Source organism: Lampetra planeri, chromosome 32 (assembly GCF_965212315.1).
Source record: "Lampetra planeri chromosome 32, kcLamPlan1.2.h2, whole genome shotgun sequence".
Taxonomy (NCBI): domain Eukaryota; kingdom Metazoa; phylum Chordata; class Hyperoartia; order Petromyzontiformes; family Petromyzontidae; genus Lampetra; species Lampetra planeri.
Genome location: NC_136138.1, coordinates 10,679,205 through 10,693,014, shown reverse-complemented (window position 1 = coordinate 10,693,014; position 13,810 = coordinate 10,679,205). Strand labels below are relative to the sequence as shown.

Below are 13,810 nucleotides of genomic sequence, written 5' to 3'. Positions count from 1 at the left end.
TGTTTTTTCGCGGGTGATTTATATACCTAACTTTTATGTAGCCTCAATTCTGTTACAAATTAACTAAATTAATTATCGGAACAGTATTTTGTTTAAACTGTACCATCAATGCAGGGTTACATGGTATTGTCCTATTTACATATTTCTAAGATATACTGCCAACAATTTGCCTAAGATCTTAGTTGAATAACTTGGAGAAAATCAATATATAAGCAGGATGTTGCTATTTTCAAGAGGAAAATGTAGCTTTTCTGCATATTGTCAGCCAAAGAGGTGTAAAATTGATAAATTACTAACCTACCAGCAAACTCATTGACCAAAAAATAGTTTAAACTTGTGAAATGTTATAAGCTCATCTCACTGATGCCGGTCGAGTTAACCGATACATTGGCTTAGCCTGCCGAGGCCTTCCCAGCAGCAGCAGTAAAGTCTCGCTTATAATAACCGTGTCAACACCTGAAAGGGTTATTATTACCGAGATGCCAATGGAATGTGGCAAGACATTTGTAGAGTCGGGGGCAGAGCGGAGCAGCTCGACTTATGTTTGACTTTGCTTGGCAGCGGCGCACGCTACCCAAGTCGCGTATTATTAGTTTAAAACTTGCTTTACTTAACAAAGTGCGCTTCCGTCCAGATCTGCGGGGAAATCAAGTTCTCCCGCAGCGCCTGCCTACCAGCACGTGCGTCCCAGAGGGGCCACACTTTTTAACGCAGCCGTAATAATTCCCGTCACCCCGAGACCTCGCGCTCGCACCTGGGGGACTTCCCTGTGCTTCCTGCTTCGTGAAGGCGCTATGGGCTGCCTCGCTGAGCCCACTGCCAGGCCCAATCAAACCCTTTTGGCAGATCTGTCCTTAAGGTGCCTTAGGCAATGGATGCATGAAGCCTGATTTAAAATCTACACGTGTGTTTTTTTCATAAAAATGACTGTACTTTTTTTGTCGACGTAATTTTCCACCCACGTGGTTTTCAAGGTGGTGAAGGCGCAGGCCTGCAATTGCTCACGCCACAGCTGGTGGGAGAGCCTTACTAGAGGGAGCTCTAGACAGCCCCACTAAAGGGAATTTTGGCCTACTCGTCCACGCTGTCCAGACATTTTAGAAGAGGTGCGCGTAGGCATGCTAAACCCCACCAAGCTCGACCTGCCCATCAACTAAAGAGATTGAAAAATTCACAATTGAATGTGCCTATTATTCAACGATGACATTTCTGAAACAAACTCGCGTTATGTCATTCAATTCAAACTATTGCACTTGCTTTAACGTTGATTTTTCTGTACACGGATGCTTGATAAGTATTGTATAATTGTTTTGTGCCGAAGAAAGGATTTTCATTTAGAGGCAATTCATCAACCCGCACAGACCAGTATGGTGAAGCATGGTCAAACACCCCCCCCCCTCCCCACGACCTACACAGAATGGGGAGGCCCTCATCCAGCGCGGTTTGACTAAGGGCTGTACATTAGAATCGCTTTACAAACGTTGTACCCATAACTCGTGCTGTCAACATAATACCACACTGCACTTGAGTGTAGCTGGGTAATGAGATATATGTATCCTTAATAGTTACACTGAAATTGAAGACTTTTTATTAGCATTTGCCATCTGGTCTGGTAAGGAGTGTAATCACGTGGCTTAAGTTGTTAATACAGCGCTAACAGTGACAATGCATCTGCTCTTCGGCCACTTGAGCTCCTAACATATAATTACAGTACTGCACAGATGGGCTTCTCAATACAAAAGCAATTTGTGGCAATGCTTGCGGTGCACCGTTTGCTGTAATTGCCAGCTAATTATAGCGTAGCACCTGTAATCTAACCTGTGCATGAGAAGTTGTAATGTTCAGGTATTGAAATTCATCATTTACAATGCAGCTGTATGCAATCTGGCTAAGTGGCACTTGGCGGTGACTCGACTTGATCGTATAAAGATGCGAGTTCAAATCCCTGTCGGGTTCAGGAAACTCATTCCTCATGGGGTATTGACATGGGTACGTACCAGATTGGGAAGTTAACAGTGCTCATCCTATGGTGGGACTGGCCTCTGCCACAGTAACTAAACTATGCATTTTACCAGGTAAGGCCCATTGAGTTATTTAGCTCTTTTTCATAAACGACTTGGCCATAAATGATAGGTCAACGAAGTGGCTTATCGCGTGGAAATGTATCGCAGCCAAATACTCCAAAAATGAGGGGAAAATCGGAAGACCCTGAGAAAAGTCCACGCGACCACTGGGAAAGAAACATGCAAACTCCAAATATACAGCAGCAGGCGTCAGGGTCGGGATCGAACCCACTATCTCCTGCATACCAGGCGAGGTAGTTAACATCTCGCTTTCGTGGCGCCCCGGCCTTGTCGTGTCGCCCCCAATTCGCATCGACATGAACAGAGATGAGTGCTGCAGGCCTCATAGCTCTTTTGAATAGAAACACGAAACAGCTGACCTTAAAGTACAATTTCTAATCTATACACTGTATCGTCAGCAGCCGTGATCAATCCCCAGGCCGTTGCTATCACCCGGTCCTATGATGTGAACCTTGCACGTGAGGCCGAGTTCATCGCTCCATCTCCATGGTGGACAACATGCTCTGGGTGTAGGCCAATCAGTTTCAAAGAAAAATTCGTATATTCTCAGAGCATATTTGTTTACATGTTCTGCCACAAGTTCGTGTGGTCAATGCAGAGTTGATTCCTTGCAAAAAGTTTCTATTCGGTAGTTGAACATCTTAACACCTCCTGTTTTTTGCCAGAAAGGGTAAAACCAATTCCTATTTTTATTTTTATCCCAATCACTGGGCATCATGCCTGCGTAGTGACGTCTCATAGCCAAGCCAAGTGAACTTGTTAACTGTGCACTAACTTGTTAACATAGGAAGCAAATTGGAGCACTGAACTTGGTAGGCAAGAGTCTACCACTGTCATCTGAAACCTGTCATCGTTTTTGGAATTTGTCCATTCCTCATTCACTTTCCTTTCCAGTTCCTTAAAAACCGGTTTTCAAACCCATGCACTGCTGTGGAGCATAATGGGTAAGCGCATATACAAGCAGAAATCCGTTATGTGTCTCAACATAAGTGGTTTTAATGACTCCTATTGACTTTTAAGACCAATATTATCCAGCAGCATTCGTTCAAGCAAGAACGTTTCGAAACTGGTCCAGAGTTCGCTTGCTTTAACGATTAGCACGGTTGTCTGCGTACGGTGCGAAAGAAGTTCAACATACATACGCACAAATTCTCGATAATATTGGTCTGCAAAGCCAAGAAAAGAGGCCGATGGACTTAAAGATCTGAACATCCGAGACAGATATGTTGACCTCAGCATTGCCTCTGCATCATCATTGTTATGAGTCGCTAACCTCTCTAGTATCAAAAAATAACAATAGTGTTTACCATTTTTATTCGATTCTAATTTTTTCATACTTCGATACGGGCAAAAAGGTCCCATTTTTTGTTAAATAGTCCCCTCTCGTTGCCATCCCAGCTTCGCAACAACAAGACCCCACGCATCAATGTAATGCCAGGATTTGGGCACAAGGAGGCGGGTCATCCACACGGGTAAAGTGGCTCACATCCAACATCGGTTTCTCACCGGGTGTCCACTTGGGAGGAGGAGGATGGGTGGGTGGGTCGGGGGTCATCGCTCCATGTGGCTGCGTGTGAAAGTGTTAATCGGAGACATATAATGAAATAATCACACACACTCCCTCCCCTTTGTTTCGAGACAATGCATTCATACCGGCCATCCACTCCGCATGCCCCCTTTTCCAAAACAAGTGAGCCGGTGAGTGTGTTCTTCCGATGTTGTATTCTGGACTGTCGTATCGTAATGCCACACGTGCAATCACGTGGCCGTGGTTGTGTTGTGTTGCTGATAACACACGTGTGGAACTCATTACGTGTGCGAGTGGACCGTGGGGCAGTTTAGACACACGTGTGTGTGTGTGTACGTGTGTATTCGTATGCGCACGTGTCCTCATGGTGACCTCTTTATCGTGTTATCCACCATTATCAGACGGTCCGGAAAGTAAGACGCACCCTATGTTTCATGTGCCCGGTGTCAATCGACTTTTACGAATCTGGTCTCACGCAAAGACAACCCCCGTAGCGAATTATAAGACGCACTCACGACTTTAGCACTAAAACAGATGGGGGTAACGTGCGTCTTATAATCCGGATAAAAACCGCGACCTCTTGTTCACACAAACATATATTTCTAGTCTGAGATCGCTGATGTGTGTGTAATGTAACGAGTAATTAATTACCTGTGTGCACGGTGTGATGTGGTTTATGTGCATCTCTGGCACGAGTTGAACACTTTCAATTGTAAGACCTGTTGGAGGTAACAACGTACAAATCCTGCAAGTGGCATGCACTTGGGAAACGATGGTGTCACGATTGATAAATAATGTACTGCAATGCCTTGTGTCCGTAACGCGTGTGCCGTGCCGGCCTTCATATGTGCTACTCGCTGACAGCACTTGCCCCCAACAGTCTGGGAAGGCTACACGGGGGGTCTTTGTCTTTGTAACGCGTGTCTTGCACCACAGAGAGGAACTGCGGCTCTTGAGTACTGACAAACGACGTCTCATTGGGACCAGAGACTTTTTGACTTCTGAACAACTTTTATTGCCGCCAGCAGCAACAGCACTGGAGTCGATTCCGATATGAAATACACAGTCACCAGCAAACAAATATACAAACGCTATAAATCCACGTACTGTGGTGCTAAATGCACCGCGCACAACACGTGGTGGTGGTGAGAAATCTACCGGTTATAGAAACTCGGGATTTAGTCGAGCAATGCTTGTAATGGGCACGCAGGGAGTTAACCGATTTCAAATATGAAACCTTTTTTTCACTCCAGCATCAATGTTAAATGAGAGTACAATACAAGCATGATTTCTTCATGATTACAGCGATTAGCTCACAGTAGATCTGATTGTTCTCACCGTCGGACATTGTTTTCTTGTTTCGACACAACGCAAGGCAGTTGTATTGAAGGGCACTGCTCAGAACTACATCGCAGGGCTCAGTTTATCATCGAATATTTTCCAGCGACGGCCAATCTTCCGAACCTCCCACTCCTCCCAACACTTTCCTGGATGTTTTTTTCTTTCTTCCCGGGGCTCAGCCCTGGAAAACTCCGGATGAAATGACATCACAATCGCAACTTAACCGTACAAAAATTAAACACAAGAGCTGTGTAACAAAAATGACCAACGTAGTGGAGTTGCCAGGATTACGTCTGCTTGGAAACGTTTAATAATGTCAAACAAATATATATAGGGCTTATGCCATCGCTAAGAGCTACGACTTTTTAAACCACTATAAAAAACGAGATATCTGTGATAAACTTTAGGCATCGCAGAATGCGTGACCGAGATTGCGCTCAATTAGTTTTTTTTAAATTTGAAGACGAGTACGACAATGAGGCTCAAATTTCGATTTAAAGCTTTCGTGACTGCAGGGATTCATCTTCTTGGTTCTTTCGGTAAAGTCACGCCGAAGGGAAATAATAAAATAATAAAAATAAAACATAATAAAATACAATTCTCACGACGTTTCGGCCACAACGCAAGCAGAGAATGAACCAAGAAGACAACGAGGCTCCTTCTCAATTTCCTAGCGCTGAGCCTTTGTTAAGTGTCGCAGATGCATTTCTAGCTTTTAAGAATGTAAGCTGAGATGAAGGCGCGCAATGAAGAAGAGGATGTTGATTATTATTATTAATATGACGATGAGAAACCGGGCACGTGGTTCCGAAAGCGAAAGACTGAATTAAGTGGGACAGCTGTAGCTGTTAGTACCCACGAGGTTCATTGCCATTGTGCATGAAAAGTTTCATGGCGAGAACCCCCGGGGTCCCGAATAAACGGAAGTCAAAATCGTAATTAATTTTAATTTATTTGTGCCGACTCCGTCCCACCGCGCACATGAACGCCACGACCCACCCGGCACGGATCGTTCTCTTGTCATGTCGTGTCGTGTCCAAGCGCAGCAGCGAGGACGAATGCGCAGAAGAAACAAAACTTTGAATTGTTGATGGGCGCACCGCGTAGAGCTCGTCGAGAGGAATAGATGGCCGTGTCGTTCGCCTTCGACAGACATACAATGACGTCGCAACGCAGTTTGTGCGAGAGCCCGGGGCTTATGTGACCCCGGGGTTCCCACGAAAGGTTAAATTTCAGTACCGTGAATATTACTTCTGGGTAGTACAGCCAAAGCCAACTAATACGTTCAGTAACATGCGCTTTTCGTATACAATATATGAATGTGTGGCTATTGTACGTAGGTGTTGCTGTGCTCTGTTATTCCCGTTGTCTGTGACCAAATCACCCGGAATTCGCCCCGTCAGATGTGGAAATCTAAGCAGGGCTTGAGCCTGGATAGCCCTTGAATGGGTCACCATGCAATACACGGGGGTCCTCTTCAAAACGGCACCACTTAGTTCACTAAGTGCAGTGTAGCTGTACATTTCTAACGTACAGTGCTGTGTGATATGTGTATGGTGTAAACGCATTGGCATATTCAACTGAAGTGCGGCAATGCAATATACAGACAACTGCAGATCACTTCACCATTTAGATTTATGGCAATGCCACCCAAACTGTGGACTATAACACGTGGGTTAAAGGCTGTAGTTTCCCCCCCTTCAATGTAGGAGAAGAAGCCAAAGCCACACGGACTCTCTCACTCACTCTCCTGAAGCCCTCTCGTGCCCGAGCTGACCTCGATCATTGTTGCCATCTCGCTCCGGAATACACAGGCCACAAGGCACGGATACAACACAGCAGCATGTACAACACGTAGGCTTTCGCGAGCAATATCCATCATAATAAAGATGTTGTTGTTGTTGGGTTAGATCGCGTAAGTATAAATGTGTCGTAACCCATCCACCACCCTACACAGCCAGTAAGGATTGACACGTTAACAAAAACGAGCCAATTAGTTTACTACTTCAGCCCCACCGGTGTGTTGGAGAGTAAATCCACAACATTTAGAATTTGAGTAGTTCGACGTTTCGCTGGTAATTACATCATCGGATGAATTGTAACTTTTGTGGATTTACTTCTCCAACACACCGGTGGGGCTGAAGTAGTAAACTAATTGGCTCGTTTTTGTTAACGTGTCAATCCTTACTGGCTGTGTAGGGTGGTGGAGGGGTTACGACACATTTATACTTACGCGATCTAACCTACAACCCTTTACTATGAATAATACAGCAGTAGTGCACATCTTTAGCATACGCCGCTTTGCACAATATACATAAAACAGTGTTGCAACCCAATAAGGTATATCTACACACACACACGCGTACATGATACAACAAAGACAAAGATCCCCCGTATAGTCTGTAACAGACTGCTGGGGCAAGTGCTGTTAGCGAGCACCTATGAAGGCCGGCATGACACACGAGGGGGTGGCCAGCACCACGCCCGTCCGCCTTTGTCTCCCTCCGTGGAGATGTTTACACACCGCACCAGGTACTCATTTGAGGCTGAGTCGACCTATGTATACACACACCCACACGTGCGTTATGAACACACACACACACACGCACAAAGCCAATTCGAGACAAGACTTTGAGCAAATCGCAGTCTCACACACACAGAGAAATATGTCAATAGTTAAAATAAGCAAAAAGGATATAAGAGCAATGATGGTGGGCCACACGTGTTTACACAGCAGGTGCACCTGACGTCAAGGCGAGAGCTCACAGCAAACAATAACAACACGTGACATGCGCCACTCTGTCCAGCACAAACAAACACTTGTTTCCCACGTCCCAACAAGAGCAACCACCACCACCACCATCATCATCACAACAACATGCAACCACCCACCATGTACCCCCATCCGTTGGCGGTGGTTGTTTGGTGTTGGGCTGGGGTGTAGGGGTGGTTGTGTAGTGTTGGGCTAAGGTGTAGGGTGTAGGGTGTTTGTGTAGTGTTGGGCTAGGGTGTAGGGTGTAAGGTGGTTGGGGGTTACTGAGTTTTGGGGGGATAAAAAAAGTGCCGTGTGTGTCCCAGTGTGAGTATGTCTCTTCTTGCTCTATCGTACACACAGCACACCACACACACCACCCATTCACCACCTCCACGTGCATCAAACCATTACCCAGCCACAACAACTGCGGTGTGTTGTGGTGTGCACACACCACAACACACACCACCCAGTCACATCAACTGCGGTGTGAGTGTTGTTGTGCACACACCACATCACACACAACACCCATTCACCACCTCCACGTGCACCACACCACCCAGCCACAACAACTGCGGTGTGTTGTGGTGTGCACACACCACCCAGCCACAACTACGGTGTGTGTGTTGTTGTGGTGTGCACACAGCACCACCCAGCCACAACAACTATGGTGTGAGTGTGGTGTTGTGCTGTACACACAGCACAACAACACACTACACACCACCCATTCATCACCTCCATGTGCATCACATCATTACCCAGCCACAACAACTACGGTGTGTTGTGTTGTGCACACACCACCCAGTCACATCAACTGCGGTGTGAGTGTTGTTGTGCACACACCATACCACACACACCACCCATTCACCACCTCCACGTGCACCACACAACACAGCCACAACAACTACGGTGAGTGTTGTTGTGTTGTGCACACACCACACACCACCCAGCCACAACAACTACGGTGTGAGTGTGTTGTGCACACCACACACACACACCACCAAGCCACAACAACTACGGTGTGTGTGTGTTGTTGTGCTGCTGTGCATGGCTGCTGGGGTGAGGGAGGGAGGGAGTGAACGGCTGAGGGGGGTGTGGAGGAGGAGGAGGTGGCGATGGTGGCGGCGGTGGGGGTGGAGGGAGTTTAGTGGTGGCGGTGGTGATGATTGTGGCACGGTAGAGGGGAGAGTGGGTGGTGGTGGTGGTGATCGCTGATGTATGTTTTATTTATTTATCGCGTGCGCCTTTAACTCCACTAATGTACAACACCCCCCCTCCCCATGCACAACTCTCCACTGTGGCCGGACATCATTCGCAGCGTTCGCTTCCACGACAATTGCGGTAAGTTCGCGTGCTCGTCTTGGCGTGGGGTAACGTTGCAAGTTTTGCTTTAATTGGTGATCATCATTAATTACTTCCCCCCCCCCACACCATACCGAAGCATGTACTTGGCTACACGCTGCGTAACACTGCAAAGTGTTGTGCCGTGGGACTTCCAGTGGCGTATTGCCGACGCGTAACAAGTTTTCGATAACGAAGCTTTGCTACAACAAGAAGCATTGTATCGGTCGCAAGCACAGTTACGTAGTACTGTAGTAGTATGTATATATCTCCTTCTGTGCCGTGATTGTATTCTTTCGTAGCGAAATAGCGCAATTATTTAATTGCCAGGAGATTAACCAAAACCGGAGCTTCTCAATGAGATGATTGATGGTGATTACCAGTCGTGTTGTTGATAATGTCTTGTGTTTAAAAGCTGCTGCTGCTGTTGTTACCCTGGGCTTATACACCCAGGAACGAGAGAGAAAATGATAATCTTTAGTTGTCCTGGAAGAAGCCGAGAGAGATCGTTTATTGAGTTAAGGCGATGGATGGATGGGGAACGGAATCGCAGAAGGCGATGCGTTGTTATGGATGTCTCTGTGTGTGTGTTTGTGTGTACGGATAACAACGGCGTGGGTATGGGCCACCACGGACGATTGATGATGGTCTTGGTTGTTGTCTTGTTGGTTGTTGTGTGTAGGTTGTTGTGTGTGACTGTGATGCCGTGTGCTCGAGAGGACCGCCAAAATCGTCGTCGCGGGTTTTTTAAAAATGATTCTTTAGAAGCGGTGCCGATAAATCTTAGGAGGAGGATTGAGGCACAACGCTGCCAAAACTCGTGTGCCAACGCAACAACCACCACCACCCAACACAACAACCACCACCACCACCACACTCATCCACCTCAACAACTACCACCACCCAACTCAAAAACCACCACCACCCAACTCACCCACCACCACCCAACTTACCCACCATCCAACTCAAAAACCACCACCACCCAACTCACCCACCACCACCACCAAACTCACCCCCACCAAACTCACCCACCACCACCAAACTCACCCCCACCAAACTCACCCACCACCACCAAACTCACCCACCACCACCCAACTCACCCACCACCACCCAACTCAACCACCACCACCCACCTCACCCACCACCACCACCAAACTCACCCACCACCACCAAACTCGCCCACCACCACCACCACCACCACCACCAAACTCGCCCACCACCACCACCACCAAACTCGCCCACCACCACCACCACCACCACTCAACTCACCCACCACTCAACTCACCCACCACTCAACTCACCCACCACTCAACTCACCCACCACTCAACTCACCCACCTACCACCACCCACCTCACCCACCACCACCACCAAACTCACCCACCACCACCACCAAACTCACCCACCACCACCCAACTCACCCACCACCCAACTCACCCACCACCCAACTCACCCACCACCCAACTCACCCACCACCCAACTCACCCACCACCACCACCACCTACCACCACCACCACTCAACTCACCCACCACCACCCAACTCACCCACCACCACCAACCTCACTCGATCTCTCCCACGTGGCATTGCCCTCCTGCTGCTGCTGCTGTATTAGAACACGTTCACTTCCTAAGGCTAAACCACTTAACAACTTCTTACACCGCTGCTTCGTCCCACTTTTGGCAGACACTCTGTGTGTGTGGGGTGCAGTAATAGACCGTTGTGTTATAGGAGGACATATCGTAGTACTGTAGTTTTATAGTTTAGAGGAGTTATGTGTACACGTAGACTTGCTTTTTCGAGAGCTCGTGTGTGTATTGTAGAGGCTAGACTGTTATTGTGTTATAGCTTAGAGCGGCATTATATTGTAGGTAGGAGGCTGTTCTATTTTACAGCTGCATGTGTAGTGTATATAGACTGCTGCTGTTTTTTATATCTTAAAACGAATAAATTGTAGGATAGACTAGCCTTAGTTTAGAAAGGAGTATAGACTGTTGCGTTTTTGCTTCTCACAGTATTATAATGTAGAGTGTAGATGATTCGAGTTTACTACGGTGGAGACTTGTGTTTTAGCTTAGAACAATATGCATACTTTATAGACTTCTAGTTTAAGACTTATATGCTGTGCCCCATGGAATGCTCTAGTTTAGTATGTATCCTGTACTTATTATTTATAACAATGTATACTGTAGGTAATAGACTGTTGCTGTGTTTTAGTTTAGACGAGTACTGAATGTATACTGTTGCTGTGTCAAACATTACAGTTGTATGTAACAGCATGTATACTCTTGTACATATACTGTATTGAAGTCAACAAATATATCCACTTATCTAATGTGGACAGTTGTATATTGTCGGTGTGCACACTGCGTATATGTACACGGGCAAAGTAGTTTCTGTATAAATAGGTGCAAGATCAACTCTACTTAGTTTAAAGCAGTTTGCATACTGAATTACGCACATGCGTACATAGTATTGTGTCTACTGACACGTGGTGAATTCCACTGCTGGATGAAGTGGATGTGACATGGTGGTGGTTCTTTAGATGTCATTTGCCACCAATGTTAGCCGTGGTTGGGAATCTAACTTTGGTTAAGAACACGGCCAACCCCTTTCAACACGCAGCACGCCAAGTTTGTGCCGATTAATAAAATGCGTACATATCCAGTGTTTAAATGTAAACATATCCAAGACAGTACATGAATTAATAATATATACTCATCGGGATATTCATTATTCAAGGATGGAGGCGGCTCTCAGGTTGTGTGACAGTATTGTATGTCCAGGTATGCCGTGAGTTTAATTCGTTTATTTCGCGTGGAGATGTTCAGCACCCCTTTTGCAAATCTGCTTCTGGATTAAACAACAACAACAAAAACCTCGGGTCATCGGAGGAGTTGTGGGGGTGGGGTGAGAATGTTATGACCATACTTCACCACTCTGGTCATTCATTGCAGGATGGTGAGTGGGGTGAGTGGGTCCCACAGGACCGTATTTTATAGATCGCTTCTAGATTTGAAGCTTTCGTGACTGCAAGGATTCATACTCTTAGGTTTTTTCGATAAAGTTATTTCTTTTTAAAATTTATTTTTATTTTATAGATCAAACTCAGGTGGCCGGGCTCAGAAGTCGGCAGTGCGCTAATCACTGCGCCACCGCTCTCCACCCGTGTATGATTGCATACGACATTTGATTGTTGTTGTGTACACAGAGTTGCTAACTTTTTTGTGACATTGATGTCTAACTGAACATCTGTGAGACTTGCTTGAACATCTGCGACAAAGAGCTTTCTAGCTCGTCGAATTGCTCCAGTGTGAAACACGTGGATGTGTCATCACAATTCTGAACTGATGCTGAAGATAGTCTCATTTTAATGTAATGTTCTATCGTATGTTGGCGTGGAGCATACGTAGAGCATACGTGATTAGTACAGCTATACAATTATTTCAGTACAATTACCGCAGATAACCTTTCTTGCGGTAACAAAGTGTGTGTTGAAATTACACTTATTAGTTTTATAGTATTGCGCTTTGTATTTTAACTCTTATACCTTGTAAAGACTCATTAGATGTTTTAGTATTTTCTGTTATTAAATTACAGTGTTAATACACACAAGCTGTCGGCGTATTTAGGGGTTAGGATAAATATAAACCACCTTTTATCCGAGCCCGGGTATAAGACATTTAAACATTTTCAGCGCCGCGTTTCGCATTTTCATGTTGGCTTTAGATTACATCGCAGCTTTAATGTCATTGTCTTGTTACAAATAATAATAATGCACAGTTATTGTTATATTTGTGTGGCGTTGTATTCGTGTCTACGACTAATTATCCCAAGAACGAGTTCGGTAGATGCAAGTTTCGTTAACATTGAACGCGTGATGATAACCATCGTGTGCATTTCATTGCCGTGTGTTTTCTAATGTGTCTGAACAATATTTTATATATATATACACTTTGTGTAAAAGTCCTTATCCCAATTATTTTTTCTGACGTTCGTGGCCAAAGATGTGATCACAGAATCACTTGGTTCTCTGTCCACCAAATGACCCAACCAGGGAGGGTGTCAAGGTTATGTTCTAATTAAGCAAATTATGTGTATGCACGTACGTGTTTAAATACTGTCGACTTTGAATATACTCTATTAATCTAACGTAGGCATTTTACAATATTCATATATGTACATATTAAATGGAACGCATGGATATGAAGACGTTGCATGATTTTAAATACTCCCAGTATTTGTACAGTGTTATCAAATATTAGCAGTATAGCCGAAACGTCATCGATGTAAAATAAAGGTACGTGTTCAATACTTTAGGGGCTTTTTTTTGTCAAAATGTCTGAGTCATTTGCAATGTTTTACACCCAATTATAACCTTGTGACGGCCATCTGCCGAACAAAGAGGCGTCACGGGCTGCCTTACTGTGACATACACGCTTATTGTTGTTGTTGTTCAAATCGGTAAAGGTTGAAAGTGAATTTTACCGCCAAATGTGGAAGCAGATTAGAAATTAGAGAGATCCACTTTCCCACTGGTAGCACAAATGACCCCCCCCCATCAAATGAAGGATGCCGCTTTTCCCTTAAATCAATCTGCGTGGACCACCACCACCAGCACCACCCCCAGCACCACCCCCTACACACACAATGGGCCGCTGGGCTGGCCAGGGTTACAAGTCTAAGCAAGGGCATCGTGGGGTCGGGCTGACCCCACCGCGGTCGGGCAGCAGCCGGGCGCTGTGACCTCGTGGATGACCCCGGCGGG

General features: G+C 45.8%; 1 protein-coding gene across 6 annotated transcripts in view; it reads left to right on the top strand.

Moving 5' to 3' along the window:
* The first annotated feature begins 8,876 nt into the window (after positions 1-8,876).
* LOC144729454 (forkhead box protein P1-like) overlaps positions 8,877-13,810 on the top strand; it is a 198,892-nt gene continuing 193,958 nt past the window's right edge. For 5 of the 6 annotated variants that reach the window (XM_078609756.1, XM_078609757.1, XM_078609760.1 and 2 more), the window contains exon 1: positions 8,877-9,046. The gene's annotated coding sequence lies outside the window, so the exon portion shown is untranslated. The remainder of the gene's footprint in view (positions 9,047-13,810) is intronic. The other variant, XM_078609754.1, reaches the window with a different exon arrangement.